The sequence below is a fragment of the Phacochoerus africanus genome, chromosome 7 (assembly GCF_016906955.1).
Source record: "Phacochoerus africanus isolate WHEZ1 chromosome 7, ROS_Pafr_v1, whole genome shotgun sequence".
NCBI classification, from domain to species: Eukaryota; Metazoa; Chordata; class Mammalia; order Artiodactyla; family Suidae; genus Phacochoerus; species Phacochoerus africanus.
The window spans coordinates 89,182,693-89,198,912 of record NC_062550.1 but is presented as its reverse complement, the minus strand read 5'-3'; the positions used below and the strand labels follow the sequence as shown (position 1 = coordinate 89,198,912).

Here is a 16,220-nt window from a genome sequence, read left to right as displayed (position 1 = left end):
TTCAACAGCAGCCCCCACCCCCGTGGTCCATCTTTCCAAGATTGGTTCAGATTTGATATATCACATATGTATATGCCATGCCCAAGAAAAACACTTATTTCCAAAGAATGCTTTGGAGAGAAACAACTTGGCTCTACCCCTCACATACAGAGGCACAGAGAGATTTCTACTGGCTTTTTTGCATTTAATTTATTTTGCAGAAAGAAATTTAAAAGTCTTCAGGATTGGAGGTTTCCTTTGAACTAACATCAAACCACCAGACCTGCTAAGGAAGGTTCAGCCAAGCTTTGATATGCCTTAGCACACACATAGCATTGCCTCTGCTTTGGACATGCAAGGGGAAGAAAAAAAATAGCACTCTGCATCGTGAATCACTCCTTATTAAAAATAATTAGTGGAGACAGTGCATAAGTCACTTTTAAACTCGGCCTTTTCTCTAATTATCCTCTTATATACGCACCAAGACCAATTCACTAAACACTGCTTTGGACATTTTAGAAAAATATCTTTTGATTCTATCCAACAAGAGCTTAAGCAAGAAATTGTCTGTACTCAGGCCAAACAAAATATTAATTAAACTGACTTTTTTCCCTTGTTTTTAAATCTCACTCTTTTTCATGCTTAAATTTTTTCTGTCATGTTTGTTGAGAATTGAATGAATTTGCTTCCCCAACATCACCACCCAAATTATAATTTCATTAGAAGCTATGGGTAGATCCACAACCACCATTAAATTCTTTTTTTTTTTTTTCATCTTTTTAAGCCCACACCCACAGCATATGGAAGTTGCCAGGCTAGGGGTCGAATCAGAGCTGTAGCCGCCAGCCTACACCACAGCCACAGCAACATGGGATCGGAGCCACATCTGCAACTTACACCACAGCTCACAGCAACACCAGATCCTTAACCCACTGAGCCAGGGATCGAACCCCAACCCTCATGGATTCTGGTCGGGTTTGTTGCCACTGAGTCACAATGGGAACTCCCACCATTAAATTCTTATGGGATGGAAGTTCCCACTGTGGCTCAGCAGAAACGAATCTGACTAGAATCCATGAGGACGGAGGTTCGATTCCTGGCCTTGCTCAGTGGGTTAAGGATCTGGCATTTCTGTGAGCTGTGGTATTGGTCACCGATGCAGCTTGGATCTGGTGTTGCTCTGGCTGTGGCGTAGGCCAGTGGCTACAGCTCCAATTCCACCCCTAGCCTGGGAACCTTGATGTGCCATGGGTGTGACTCTTAAAAAAAAAAAAAAAAAAAAGATCAAAAAATAAATAAATAAAACAAAAATAAAATACATACTTTGAAAAAAAATTCTTATGGGATTTTATATACTTTTCTGGGGATTAAGCAGAAATTTTGCACAAAACAAGAAAATGTACTTTGTGCAATAGGGTTTTTGTTTTTTTTAATTAACAATCTAAACTATCTTTCCATAAATTCTAACATCAGTACCAATAAAATCCATTTTATGTTCATGGTCATTCTAATCTGACTCTGTTCCTTCCTAAGCTTAGCTAGCCCTTGACATGTCTGAGGTTTGGTTTGCTTACCTTTAAAATGGGAATAATAATTAAGCTAAGGTTAAGGACAGTTTCAAAGCAAAAGGGGAAGCTATCGGGCCTGTGTTTCCGAGGAATGCTGGAAATGCTCTGGCTTTTTCAGAACCTCAGTGCATTAACCACACTCTCTCTTTAGCATGCCTCACTCCTGCTGCCCTGAAAGCACAAGCCGTGCTTTTCATTGCTTGGGGCCTTGCAGACTCTCATACCCGCTCTGTCTGAAATTTCCCAACTTCCATATCTTGAGGTGATCACCCCTTCCTCTGTGTTTTCCTGAACTCCCCCCAGCTTATCACATTATAACTACTTATTTATGTCACTGGCTCTCTCACGGGGACAGGTTGCTCCTTGGGGCAGCAAGGATGGCTTATTCATCCTGTATCCTTATCCTCCTTCAGACTTCCTGCCCTTAGAAATGCACTGGCAGGCCGGCAGCTAAGCTCCGATTCGATCCCTAGCCTGGGAACCTCCATTTGCCGTGAGTGTGGCCTTAAAAAAACAAAAAAAAAAGAAAAGAAAGAAAGAAGGAAATGCACGGCTGAACAAATGAATGCACAATGGTACACAATAAATCTAATAAAAATATAAGTTACAGGGAGACCAAAAATTACCATACCATATGTCAAGTTTACTAAATGCTGGTTTTGTCTCCATTCAAATATCATGAGCAATCTTAGTTAATGATAAAACACTGAAAGGTGAGATCTACCTTTAAGCAAATCCGCTCTATCAAAAGCCACACTCCGCCTTTCTTATCTCTTACCCTTTCTTTCCATCCTAGAATAACTGCAATTCGTAACAATTTCTTCTTGCTGTTATTTTTTCACCACTGGAAGTTCTCAAAGGCAGGGATTTGTCTGTCTTGCTCATTCTTGAGACACAGCTCCTGAAATACAGTAGATTAAAAAGAAAAATTGTTCAGGAAATGAGTGAACCAGAAAGTATGGAACAAACTATCATATAGAATCTCTGCATTCTGTCAACAAGCTGTTAAATTTTCAAGATGATTAAAAAGGGTCATAATTACAGCCTCATTGGGACCTAAAGATAAATAGCACTCTTTTCCCCTTTCTGGGCCAGTTGACAATTAAAACAAGGGAGCTGACAGAGGATCAAATTTTACGTTTGTTGGAGTTGCCATCATCATGGTGCAGCTGTTAATTAATCTGACTAGGAGCCATAAGGTTGCGGGTTCGATCCCTGGCCTCGCTCAGTAGGTTGAGGATCCAGCATTGCTGTGAGCTGTGGCGTAGGTTGCAGACGAGGCTCGGATCTGGCACTGCTGTGGCTGTGGTGTAGGCTGGCAGCTGTAGCTCCAATTGGACCCCTAGCCTGGGAACCTCCGTATGCCAAAGGTGCAGCCCTAAAAAGACAAAAGACACCAAAAAAAAAATTATGTTTGTCAACAATCAAGCTAAAATTTAAATATTTGGCAAGTGACCCCACTGTACCAACCCCCAATCTCTGGGCAGTCTCTGCTTGGGAATAGGGGCGCTTCCCTTAAAAAAATTATGTCATAGGCCACAGCGCAGATGAATCTTGAGGACATTATGCTCAGGGAAATAAGCCAGTCACAAAAAGGCAAATATTATTATATACAATGGAATATTAGTCAGCCATAAAAAACAAGGACATCCTACCATTTGCAACAGCATAAATGGAACTTGAGGGCATTGTGCTAAGTAAAATAAGTCAGGCAGAGAAAGAAAAATACTGTATGTTCTCACTTATATGTAGAATTGAAAACAAAACACACAAAAAAAGCAAACTCATAGACAAAGAAGGTGGACTGGTGGATACCAGAGATGGAGGGATGCAAGAGAGAGAATTGGAAGAAGGTGGTCAAAAGGTACAAACTTTTTGTTATAAGAGAAATAAGTACGAGAGATGTAATGCACAACATGAAGACTCAACCTAACACCGCTGTATGACATGTAGGGAAGTTGTTAAGAGAGTAAACCCAATGAATTCTCATCACAAGGATAAAATTCATTTTGTTTTTTTTTCTTTCTTTCCTCTTTATTGTATGTATATGAGAAGACGGATGTTAGCTGAAGCTATTTTGGTAATTATTTCATCATATCTGTAAATCAAACCATCATACTGAATGCCTTAAACATACAGTGACGCGTGTCAATTATTTTTCAATAAAAATGCGGAAAGAAGAATTTTTTTTAAAATGACAAAAACTGGAGTTCCCTGGTGGCTCAGCAGGTTAAGGATCCAGCATGGCCACTGCTGTGACTCAGGTCACTGCTGTGGTGCAGGTTCAATCCCTGGCCCAGGAGTTTCTGCATGCCATGGGCACAACAAAAAAAGAAAAGACAAATGCTGTGTGATTCCATTTGTATGAGGTACCTCCAATAGTCAAAACTGTAGAGACAGAAAATAAAATGTGGTTGCCAGAAGCTAGGGATAAGGGGGAGGGAGGGATTATTGTTTCATAGGTGTGAAGTTTCAGGTCTATAAACCAAAGAGCTCTGGAGATGGACTGGTGCTGATGGCTGGGCATGAATGTATTTAAGCTCATTGAACTGTTCACCTAAGAAATGGTTACAATGAGCTCTTCTCTGGCTATTGCTGCTCCAAGCACCATGAGCAGCAAAGTCTCCCTTGACACCCTCTACCAGGCCGTGTGGGAGGTCCTACCTGAGAACCAGTGCAAGTGGTGGAACTTTTTGGAGACAGTGGAGCTTCAGATCAGCCTGAAGAATTGTGACCCTCAGAAGGATAAACACTTCCTGGGAACCATCAGGCTTAAGTCTGCTCCCTGCCAAAAGTTCTGTGTGTGTGTTCTGGGAGACCCACAGCCTTGTGATGAGGCCAAGGCTAAGGACATCCTGAACATGGATATTAAGGCACTAAAGAAACCAACAAGAATCAGAAACTGGGCAAGAAGGATGATGCATTTTTGGCCTCAGAGTCTCTAATCCAGCAGATCCCACGAATCCTGGGACCAGGCCTGAGTAAGGCTGGACGTTCCCTTCCTTGCTGACCCACAATGAGAACATGGTGGCCAAGGCTGAGAAAACAAAGTCCACCATCAAATTGCAGAGGAAGAAAGTCCTGTGTCTGGCAGTGGCTATTGGCCGCATGAAGACGACAGGTGATGAGTCTGTGTACAACACCCACTTGGCTGCCAACTTCCTGGTGTCATAGCTCAAGAAAAACTGGCAGAACATCCGGGCTTTGTACATTAAGAGCACCATGGGCAGGTCCCTACTCCCGTACTAAGGCACGGCTTAAAAAACCATAGTGTTATCATTTAAAAAAACACATGGTTAAATTTTGTTTAACCAAATTTTATGTTATGTGCATTTTTCCACAATTTTTTTTTTTTTGTCTTTTTAGGGCCACACCCTCAGCATATGGAAGCTCCCAGGCTAAGGGTTGAATCAGAGCCATAGCCCCGGCCTATGCCACAGCCAAAGCAACGCCAGATCTGAGCCAGGTCCAGGACCTACATCACAGCTTATGGCAACACCACATCCTTAACCCACTGAGCAAGGCCAGGGATCGAACCCACATCTTCATGGATACTAGTCGTGTCATTAACCCACTGAGCCACAACAGGAACTTCATTTTTTTAAACCACAATTCTTGAAATGGGGACAATTATGGTAGAGAATTGCAGGAGGGAGCATAGGCTCCTGTGGACAACTCATTCCAAGAGCAAGGGTGCAAGGGTTTGGGCCCCAAATGTCAGCTTCTTCATCCACTCACAGCTCAGAGCCAACTCTCGACACCCGCCCCCTCCTCCCAGGCAGAGGGAGACAGGAAACCGGGAGGCTGGTGAAAGAATGAGGCTCCAGGTGCCTCCCACGGAGAAGACACCAGAAATGGAGAGGTCCCCCCTTCCCACCCCCAACTAGCCCTGGCTCCAAATACACCTGTGTTCAGATGCTCTCTGCTAAGATTCTGAATTAGACACGTGAGTTAAGTCCGCCAGGTCAAAGTTAATGGTCAGAAAGGCAGCAGACGGCATCAGTCTCAAGTCAACAAAATCACCAGACCCAGGCAGTCTGGTTAATTCAGTCATTTTGCATCAGGTTTGGGACCCACAATATCACCAGGCAGTAATATAACTAAGAGGAAAAAATAAACTTTAAAAATAACACTTTCTATCACCTTTTGTCCATCCAGCTTTGGTCTCATGGCTTGTTCTAAGCCTCCCAGCCAGTTTGTTCCCTGATTTGGCCCCACATACTTTCAGCCCCTGAGCTATCAATTAGGATAAAAACCTTGTTTTGCTTTTTAGGGCCATACCTGCAGCATATGGAAGTTCCCAGGCTAGGGGTCAAATCGGAACTGCAGCTGCCGGCCTACACCACAGCCACAGCCATGCCAGATCCAAGCCTCGTCTGCGACCTACACCACAGCTCATGGCAACGCCAGATCCTTAACCCACTGAGCAAGACCAGGGACTGAACCCATATCCTCATGGATAATAGTTGGGTTTGTAACCTGCAGAGCCACAACGGCAACTCCAGGATGGCCCTTTCTTAAATACTTGAGATGCCCTGTATTGAAATCATTCCTTTCCTGGATGGCTAAAGGGCCTAAGGAATTCTCCAGAAGCAGTGCTCTCCGGGTGACAAAGCCAGATAGAGGGAGGCAAGTGGAGAGGGAAGAAGAGACCCTTAACACTCTTTGAGAACACTTCTGCAAGATGCCAAAAAGGAGAAACTCAACGGCATTTCCCCCAGACCTCTCAGGCTACTGGAAGCAGGGCTTGTGTGGAGGGGTTAGAGGGAATTTATCACAAAACAGAGAGACAGCCCCAAATGTAAATGTTTGAAGATTTGGTTTGGTGTCTGCCTTTTGAGCTCAAAGAGGGAAAAGTACATGGAGAAAAAGGCCCTTAAAACTACTAAGTAATTTTTTTTTTCTGCTTTGCTTTTCCCTTGTGCAGAGCAAACTCTTGTGTTACATCCCAGCCTGGAATAAATCTTCTGGGCTGAATGATAAATCAGGGATTGTAATGGAAATCACTATTGACCTTTAAAAGGGCACTGTCTTTATATTTTCACACTGTGCTGTTTGAAATGTCGACTCAGAATCAGGAAAATAATATGCCATCGATTTCTCTCCATCCCTCTTATAACAGAGCCTGAAATTGACCCGGGAAGCATGGGTATGGGTTTTCTCATTACGGTTTCAGCATCATCGGAAATGATGATTAATGATTCGGTCTTGGGAACGGCAATGTCAGACCTCGTAATTACTTTGTGACTCGTGTCCAAACAGCAACTAGCCTACCTTGCGCATACCACCCCTCCAGAAATGGATTATTTCCACCCTCATGTGGTAAAACGTTGTGGTTCTTCATTAAAAGCCTATATAAGATGGGAATGTTATTTTTTAGTATTGGTGTTTATCTTGTTTACTGTCTTCTTGTCCAGTTATTCCTTTTTCATTTCTCCTCCCATTTATTAAGGTACCAGAGCTCTCTGGCAATTTGTTAGTTTTAGGTTTTCATTCTTCCTTTTTTTTTTTTTTTTCGTCTTTTGTCTTTTTAGGGCCCCACCTGCGGCATCTGGAGGTTCCCAGGCTAGGGGTCAAATCAGAGCTACAGCTGCCAGGCTATGCCTCAACAACTCGGGATCCTACAACACAGCTCACGGCAACGCCAGATCCTTAACCCACTGATCGAGGCCAGGGATCAAACCCGTGTCTTCATGGGTTCTAGTCGGATTCATTAACCACTGGGCCACGACAGGAACTCCTCATTCTTCATTCTTTCTAATTTCCCTTCTTATTTTTCCTCCAATTTCATAACACCTACCTCTCCCTCTCCCTCTCATTCACTGGTCTTTTTCACACCTTTTCCATCTTGCCTGTGATTTATCCATCTCTCATTGGCACAGGAGGAGACCCTCCGAGACCCTCGGCCTCTCCTGTTCAGGCTGACAGCTTGGAATGTCTTCTCTCACTTGCCTTAATCTTCGCAAGATCTGGCCCATGGAGGACGGTAGCTGAACTGCACACGGGCAGCCCTTACTGCCAGCTCTCCTAGCAACCTGCTTCTGTGGAGAAGCGTCTGCAGACGTCCAGCCAAACATAGAAGCCGGTGAAGGAGTCCACTTTTCATTTTAAAAGCAGCTAGATAGAAACCGTTGATATCTTTCTCTGTTAAAATTTAAATAGCTTTTAGATGACGTGACTCAGCTGAGTTGTTCTGTGGGCTCCGTTGGAGCCTCTCTATAGAAGCAGGAGGGACCTCCACTCAGTTTGGTTTGGATGTCAAGACGGAGGCTGTTACACATATACCAAAAGGCTATGAAAAGCCTTGTTGTGTGCATAATTGAGGCTCTTCTGAGGAGATCAGGGCAGGCCTCCCAGTCAAGTCCAAAATGGCTAGAGACACAAGAAAAGGAAGCACGGCTGGGTTATAAGGTGTAGGCAGGGGGTGGGGCCAGGGGGAGGGTACCCACATGCTGGCAGGCGCTAGGGTCCTTTAAATCTCCCACCAGCACCAAAGGAGAGAGCACCCTGGCTTTTTCATCAGCTTGCCCAGATGTGGGGCAGAGAAGGAGAGGAAGAGGTGAGGCTTACAGCCTGTCAACAGTGGAATATCGAATAGAGTCCCACTCCTTGGAGAGCTCTGACCCAGGATAACGTAAAGCAAACTGACAATCCCAGACCTAAACACAACTGCAGACGCCCAGGGAGAGAGGGAGAGGAGGCTTGGACAGAGACTCTCTGGGGCCTGGAAAAGAGAAGCATCTCCCAGGTATGGTGAGCTCATTCATGCACCTCTCTGGCCAAAGGCCCCACAGGAACCTGAAGTTTCAGCCAAGTTCAAAAACAAAGAAGAAAGGTTCACCCAGCACTTAAAAGGCAGTCCATAGCCAGCCACAAAAGGTGATAGGAACGTCACAAAAAAGTCTTCTGCCCTAGAGTCAGACACACTCCATCAGCCCTCCTTTAAACTCAAAGACTCTATAACGTGCAGAGCAGCGCTGAAGAAAGAGCATGTTTTGTGGACCCAGATTCCAATCTCTCTTTTGCCACTTTTATAACCTTGAGAAATATACTCCTTTCTGAGCCCCTCATCTAGACAATGAGGATAAATGATATGTACTCCATTTCATCAATTCTAAAATGCCTTTTTCCTTGCATTTCAGCTTTTCCAAAATCTGGATAGATTTGGGGGCTTCTGACAAATTGTGTAACTGGCGGCTTTTTCTCTCAGGGGCACCTAAAACAATGGTGCATCTTATGATCAACGGCACCTTATATTAGTGGAATACAGTACTTCACAGGGCTTAGAATGCAAATATGAAAAGGTTTTATTCATTATAAACTGCATATAAATGTTTTGTATACCTCTGGGGGTCTTAGTTTCCTTATCTGTAAAATGGACGTAATAAGAGTATCAACTTCGAGGAGCCGTTGTTAAGGGTCAGTTAACACAGAGTGTTCAAAACAGTGTATGGCTCGGGCCAGAGACCTTAGTATTCCTGTCATTCCGAGACTCCTGACACATCTGAAGACAAGTTGGTTATTGATCTATTCACCCAACATTGAATTTCTATGGGTGCCAGCAGGGCTCCAGGGTCAAAATGAATGGTTTCGACTCCTGGCTCTGCCGCTTACTAACTCCTGGGCAATGTCTGTAATTTCATTCGGCCTCCTCTCTGGCATCTGTGACATGAGAATGACAGCACCTGCCTCAAAAGTGCGAGGGAGCCTTCAATGGTTCAGTCCTCGGAGAGAGGCCAGCATGGTGCCTGGCAAGAGGAAGTCCTCAATAAGTGTTCGTCACCATCTTTTTCTTCTTCTTCGTTTTACGGCCGCACCCAGGGCCTGTGGAGGTTCCCAGGCTAGGGGTCTAATCGGAGCTGCAGCTGCCAGCCTACACCACAGCCACAGCAACCCGAGCCCTGTCTGAGACCTGCACCACAACTCACAGCAACACTGGACCCACTGAGCCACAGTGGGAACTCACTAGTTAACATCTTTGGTAAGCAACTCGGCTTTGAAAAACATCTGGTCTAGCTGTAGAGATGCCCAGAGAGAGAATTACAATACCACAAGGGAAGGGTGGCCTTCTTAACACATGGCCCTTGTATAAACCCTGTCAGTGCCCCCTTGTCAAAAACCATCCAGGAACACACCTGAGATCAAACAGAGCTGGTGTGGCTCCCTGCTAGGGGGACACCTGACACCATGAAGACACACGAAGTGTCTCAGAAAGAGGGTATCAGAAAGGGCTTGTTCTCGGATTGGACCCCTAGCCTGGGAACTTCCCATATGCTGCAGGTGCAGCCCTGAAAAGCAAAAAATAAAAAATACTAAATTTTTTTTTAAATAAAATAAAATGAGGTTGGTAGGAAAGCTTATTGAGATAATGGCATCTTCAAAAATGCCTTTACACGTCACAGGCACTGCGCTGGCGTTACTCCTCATTCCTCCCCTAACTCGCACCCCTACCCCAGTTCCGTATCGGCCCTGCACCGTTTCATGCAGAGGCCTTGAATGCCAATTATATCTCAGGAAACCTATTTTTATAGCTCGTAGTATGGGTCCAGATGCCTGTAAACACTTAAACATTGATTTTAGTTATTACAGTTCCTTTTTCTTCTCTTTGATACTCCACTTATTTCTTAGGCTTCTCTATTCCCTTTTCCTGCAGGAAACTTAGACCTGTAAGTAATGACGATAATAATAATAACAAGCCCTCCACTTATGGAAAACTTTACATTTTATAAAATGCTTTTCGGAGTTCCCATCGTGGCTCAGTGGTTAATGAATCTAACTAGGAACCATGAGGTTTCCGGTTCAATTCCTGACCTTGCTCAGTAGGTTAAGGATCCGGCATTGCCGTGAGCTGTGGTGTAGATCGCAGATGTGGCTTGGATCCTGCGTTGCTGTGGCTGTGGCGTAGGCCGGCGGCTACAGCCCTGATTAGACCCCTAGCCTGGGAACCTCCATATGCTGCGGGTACGGCCCTAAAAAGACAAAAGACAAAAAAATAAAAATAAAATAAAATAAAATGCTTTTAACCAGAAGACAAAAACAAAAACAAAAAATCTGATTGGCAAGTATTATTACTCTCCTGTTTACAAATTAACGAACCAAAGCTGAGAGAGGCTGTGCCTGATTCAGGGTCACATGCCTAGGGGTTCCCGTGGTGGTGCAGGAGAAATGAATCTGACTAGTATCCATGAGAACTCAGGTTTGATCCCTTGCCTCGCTCAATGGGTTAAGGATCCAGCATTGCCGTGAGCTGTGGTGTGGATCACAGACACGGCTCGGATCTGGCATTGCTGTGTCTGTAGCATAGGCTGGCAGCTGTAGTTCTGATTAGACCCCTAGCCTGGGAACCTCCATATGCCACAGGTGTGGCCCTAAAAAGCAAAAAAAAAAAAAAAAAAAAAAAAAATCACAGGCCTAGTAAAGAAAAAGGACCAGGAATTCTCTTATGGCACAGCAGGTTAAGGATCCGGCGTTGTCACTGCTATGGCCCAGGTTCGATCCCTGGCCCAGGAACTTCCACATGCCACAGGCATGGAAAACAAAAGAAATAGAACCAACTTTCTGAATCTCCACTCTGCTCTAAAACAACTTCCCCTGGGGACTCAAAACTGGATGCCAGCGAGTCCCCATTCCTCAAATAACAGGGACCCTGGATGGGGCCTCTTGACCAGATGTGCTCTTGAGACAAGCAGCTGTCGTTTGTAATTTCCTGTGTTATCCCCCAGAGTCCACAGCTTAATTTCACTCTAAATCCAGCATGCCTCTTGCCAGATCCATGAGAAAATCCTATTTGAGACCGCATCACTGAAATCTGATTCAGAACTCTCTGCTGGATCTTCTTCTGACTGTCAATTCAGCTGAGGCCCTAGCAGCAGCGCTGGGCTGTGACTGGCATTCTAACTTCCTGTGACTTGCCATCCCTTTCCTACTGGCCCAAGAAAGGCTACCAAATAGACTCACAACTGTTGCCCTTGGGAATCCTTTCAGTGTCCGGGCCTCAGCAGAAATTACAAATAGGGTTTGGTATTTAACTCAGACGGATTCCAAAATATTTCCCTGTCCGGAGCTCTTCCATGGAAAAAGTATTTGCAGTATGCAGATGCAGGGTGTGGGGCTGGAGGAGAGCCAGGAACACACGATCTGCCGCCTTGAGTCCTACTAGCAGAAGGTGTGTGAACACAGGTTACCTTTCCAGGTAACAAAAGCCAGTGGAATTTATGATGAGGCAGAAAGAGGCTAAGTTTGGGGTCAGCAGATGCAGGTTCAAATACCAGCTCCCAAGGTGAGTGGCTACATGCTATGTATGTATTCAGTCTCTTAAGTGTGTGTTCTCCTTTGAAACAAGAAAACAGTAATGCCTGCCCTGCCCTTCTCTTTAGGGTAGTCCTCAGCTAACAGACATAAAAGCGCTTTGGAAACTGGAAATCACTGGACAAGCATAGGCTGCTAATATCAGGGTGCAGCTTTCTAAAGTTGGCAATATATTTTTCAGACAGAGATCCACTGAGCATTCCAATTCTCTTTGGTCTTTGTTTTTACTTCTGGTTCCTTTGATCTCCCTGCACAAGCTCAAAGTAGCCAAAGAACAGGTCTGCATTTGTTTTGTAATTCACACAGTTATTCAAGGCAGCATCTGGTACTCCAACCCACAAAGATAGCCCAAGAAAATTTAAATGACTGGAAGGAGAGAAAAAAACTTTTCCTTCAAAATTTGCTTGGTGTTTTCTGGTCCCCTAATCTATAAGGAAATTTCACATTTTGTTTCGGAAGCAAAAAAAGAAACAGGAAAACAAGAGAACTTGAGACCTGGGAAAAACATTGCAACTCTCACATTTATGGATGATTGAAAAGAGATTATAAATAAGGCAGTTAGTTACCAAAGTAAGAGTTGTGAATTCACAACACAGAGAGATAAAACTGTCAAAGGGATCTTCCAAGTATTTGAAAAGCTATGCTAAGCAAAGATGAATTTGTTTATCATAACCCATGTCATAATTCTGGTAGATTCTCCTCTTTGTCTAGGGCTTTGTCCAGGAAAAGAGATTTTTAGACAATATGACCCAACTGTTCTCAACCTCTTAATAATATTTCTCTTTCACCCACACAGCAGTTAATATGTTCTCTGGGAACTGGTTATATTGTTTATAAGCAATAAACAAAGGACTGAGACTAGGAAAGTCCGGAAATGTGGTTCTCTCTACATATGTTGTCCTTCCAATTTGGCCCTGCTTCTGTTCAGATACCCCCTTATTACATGTTTCCAGCAGAACTTTTTGTTTTAACAACTTTCAACAGGATGATTGACAGATAAGACCAGCTGTGAACAGGTGACAGTCAGGGCATGTGCATATATCTTAACCACATGAAATCCTTCTACAGCACTCACAGCTCACGAACAATGGAATTTAAATTTGGCAGTTGAATTGTGGACTCATTCCAGAAGATTTAGGTCAGGAAATACCAAAAGGCCTCACCACTGTGCAGCAGCCTCACTTTCAAGGTCACGCCTCCCCATGTAGGGGTGCTGTGTGGGAATGCAGAAAGCATCAGGTGTCAGAAATCAGAAACTTTTCCAAGTGGCCACAAGAGGGCCTCACCGTTCAGACCAATGTTACCCGTTCAGACTGCAGTTTTAATCCTCCAAGCAGGGTGGTGGGCACAGAGTGTATTTTAAAGATCACCATTGAAACCACCATCAGGAAGTGGCTGCCTTCCTGCTGTTCTCTGGAAATTTATCAACTTATCTGGGAACTTATCAACAACATAGATATAGTGTCTCTAGCAGAAGAAAACAGAATTTTATGCATGTTTCACTCTAATGTTATAGCTAAAATATTTTCTGTTCAACACTATATATACACTTTTGTTAAATCCCCCAAAGGGAATCTCTATATTCAGTCACTTGTGATAGAACATGATAGAAGATAATATGAGAAAAAAGAATGTACATATATGTATAACTGGGTCACTTTGTTATACAGCAGAAATTGACAGAACATTGTAAATCAACTATAATTTTTAAAAATTTTTAATAAATAAATAAATTTCACTGGTATCTTTTTTTTTTCTTTTTATAGCTACACTAAAGCGCATGGAAATTCCTGAACTAGGGGTCGAATCAGAGCTGCAGCTGCCAACCTAGGCCACAGTCATAGCAACACCAGCTTGCAGCAAGGCCAGATCCTTAACCCACTGAGAGAGGCCGGGGATCGAGCCCACAACCTCATGGAGACTACTTTGGGTTCTTAACCCACTAAGCCGCAGTGTGAACTCCAAATTTCCTGGTATCTTGATACACAGCAACAAATCCACTAATTAATAAGTGTATTCCCATAATTTTTAAAAATTGATATACTAAGGACTCTTTGAACACATAAATTGGTTCTACAAAAGTTAATAACTAGTTTTAGGCTAACAGACAAGATGATGATACCCATTACCTGTATCCCATCCCCAGCGAGATACCCTTTTTTTTTTTTTTTTTTGCTTCTTAGGGCCACAGCCGCAGCATATGGAGGTTCCCAGGCTAGGAGTCCAATTGGAGCTACAGCTGCGGCCTACACCACAGCTACAGCAATGCCAGATCCTAGTCGCATCTGCAGCCCATACCACAGCTCACAGCAACGCCGGATCCTTAACCCACTGAGCAAGGCCATGGATCAAACCCACGACCTCATGGTTCCTAGTCAGATTCGTTTCCGCTGTGCCACGACAGGAACTTTAAGGTACCATTTTTAATCTCTCTTTTGTGTTAAGATGTTCTCTTCTGGATCTTTCCATGTAATGCACTAGAGTTTGGGTGAAATTTCACAACATGACATGACATGGGCTAAGGAATAAGCTGACCTGGATAAAGAAGAAGCTTTTGGAGTTCCCATAGTGGCTCAGCAGTTAATGAACCCGACTAGCATCCATGAAGATGCGGGTTCGATCCCTGGCCTCGTTCAGTGGGTTAAGCATCCCGCATTGCCGTGAGCTGTGGTGTGGGTTGCAGAAGCTGCTCGGATCCCCTGTTGCTATGGCTGTGGTGTAGGCTGGTGGCTACAGCTCTGATTCAACTCCTAGCCTGTGAACCTCCATATGCCGTGGATGTGGCCCTAAAAAGACAAAAAAAAAAGGACAAGAAGAAGAAGCTTTCGAGTTTAAGTCAGCATGACAAGGACCCATAGTCATTCCATCGGCCCATGAAGAGGCATGTCAGGGTCTACTGGACCCGCGCTCTACTCCATCTTCTAGGACAAGCAGGAGAAGCTATTCATGGGAATTGTCTTTTATCGCCAGCTGCCCAGCTCCTGCAGACTCTGGAGCCCCAAGGATGTTTTAGCTCAGTCCCTCCATGGGCAAGGGGAGGAAGTCCAAGTTCCAGGAGAAAGTGCCTTTCCCACCTGTCCAACTGGGGGAAAGGCAAGGCCCAGAGCCCTGACCCAGGCAATTTAAGTGTCTGCTAGGGCTGCCACAGTCTGAAGTGGCTTCAACAGCGGAAATGTATTTCTCATAATTCTGCAGACTGGAAATCCATAATCAGGATGTTGACAGACTTTGGCTCTCCTGGAAACTCTTGCCTTGGCCTCGTCACTGTGTCCTCATGTGGCCCCCGCCCCGTGCATGTGCTCCTGGTATCCATTTCTCTGCCTATAAGGACCAGTCCTATTGTTAGGGCCCCTCCCTTATGATTTAATTTAACCTCAATTATCCCTTTAAAGGCTTTATCTCCAAACACAGTAATTGTGGGGTTTAGGGCACCAACCTGTGAACCTTGGCAGAGGATGCAATTCTGTCTGCATCACCAGATAAGCACACAGGGTTATTTGGGACAATTCTGCTCCTCGAATAATTCTTAATCCACTAATTAAGCAAAAATGGTATGACATAATAGCTTTCCCTTTCATTTGTTTGATTACGAATGAAATTATATACCTTCCACATACTCAATGGCCAGTTCTACTTATGCACTTCCCCATTTTTCTTTGGGAGTATTAGTAGTTTACTCTTGAATTGTCAATTTTTTTTTCTTTTTTTAGAGCCACACCCATGGTATATGGAAGTTATAAGGGGTCCAATCAGAGCTGCAGCTGCTGGCCTACGCCACAGCCACAGCAAGGCCAGATCCTTAACCCACTGAGTGAGGCCAGGGATCAATCCTGCATCCTCACGGATACTAGTTGGGTTCTTAACCCACTGAGCTGCAACGAGAACTCTGAATGTGTCAAATATTTTTATAAAGAATGTCTTTTATTCCATTATAATTACCATGTGTTTGTTTAATTGGACATGTTGATGACATAATTTGCATTAACATAGAAGATTTTTTTTTTTTTTAGAAGATGTTTGTTGATTATCCCCCCTGAATCCACATTCACCCCTTCCCTGTGGCCTCCCAATGCTTGCCAGGGGATGCAAGTAGTTCCAGAAAAGCTGACTCCACCCCAGCTGGGCTACAGACTTCGATCAAGCCAATCAGCACAGCTGTGCCCTATGAATGGTACAGGGTGGGCATGTGACACACGTTGGCCTAATTAAGGTGCTTTGAATAAGGACACAAAGACACCCTTATTTCTTCCTAAATCAGAAAAGTGAAGCACATGAGCTTAAGAGCTACTGTCAACTACCTTGAGGAATCTGTTTAGGATAAGCATACAGCAAAGAAAGCAGAGCAGAGAGAATAGCAGCTGAATA

At 44.1% G+C, this 16,220-nt stretch overlaps 1 pseudogene; it reads left to right on the top strand.

Moving 5' to 3' along the window:
* Positions 1 to 4,156: 4,156 nt before the first annotated feature.
* Positions 4,157 to 4,796, top strand: LOC125130462 (60S ribosomal protein L10a-like; annotated as a pseudogene).
* The last annotated feature ends 11,424 nt before the right edge of the window (positions 4,797 to 16,220 follow it).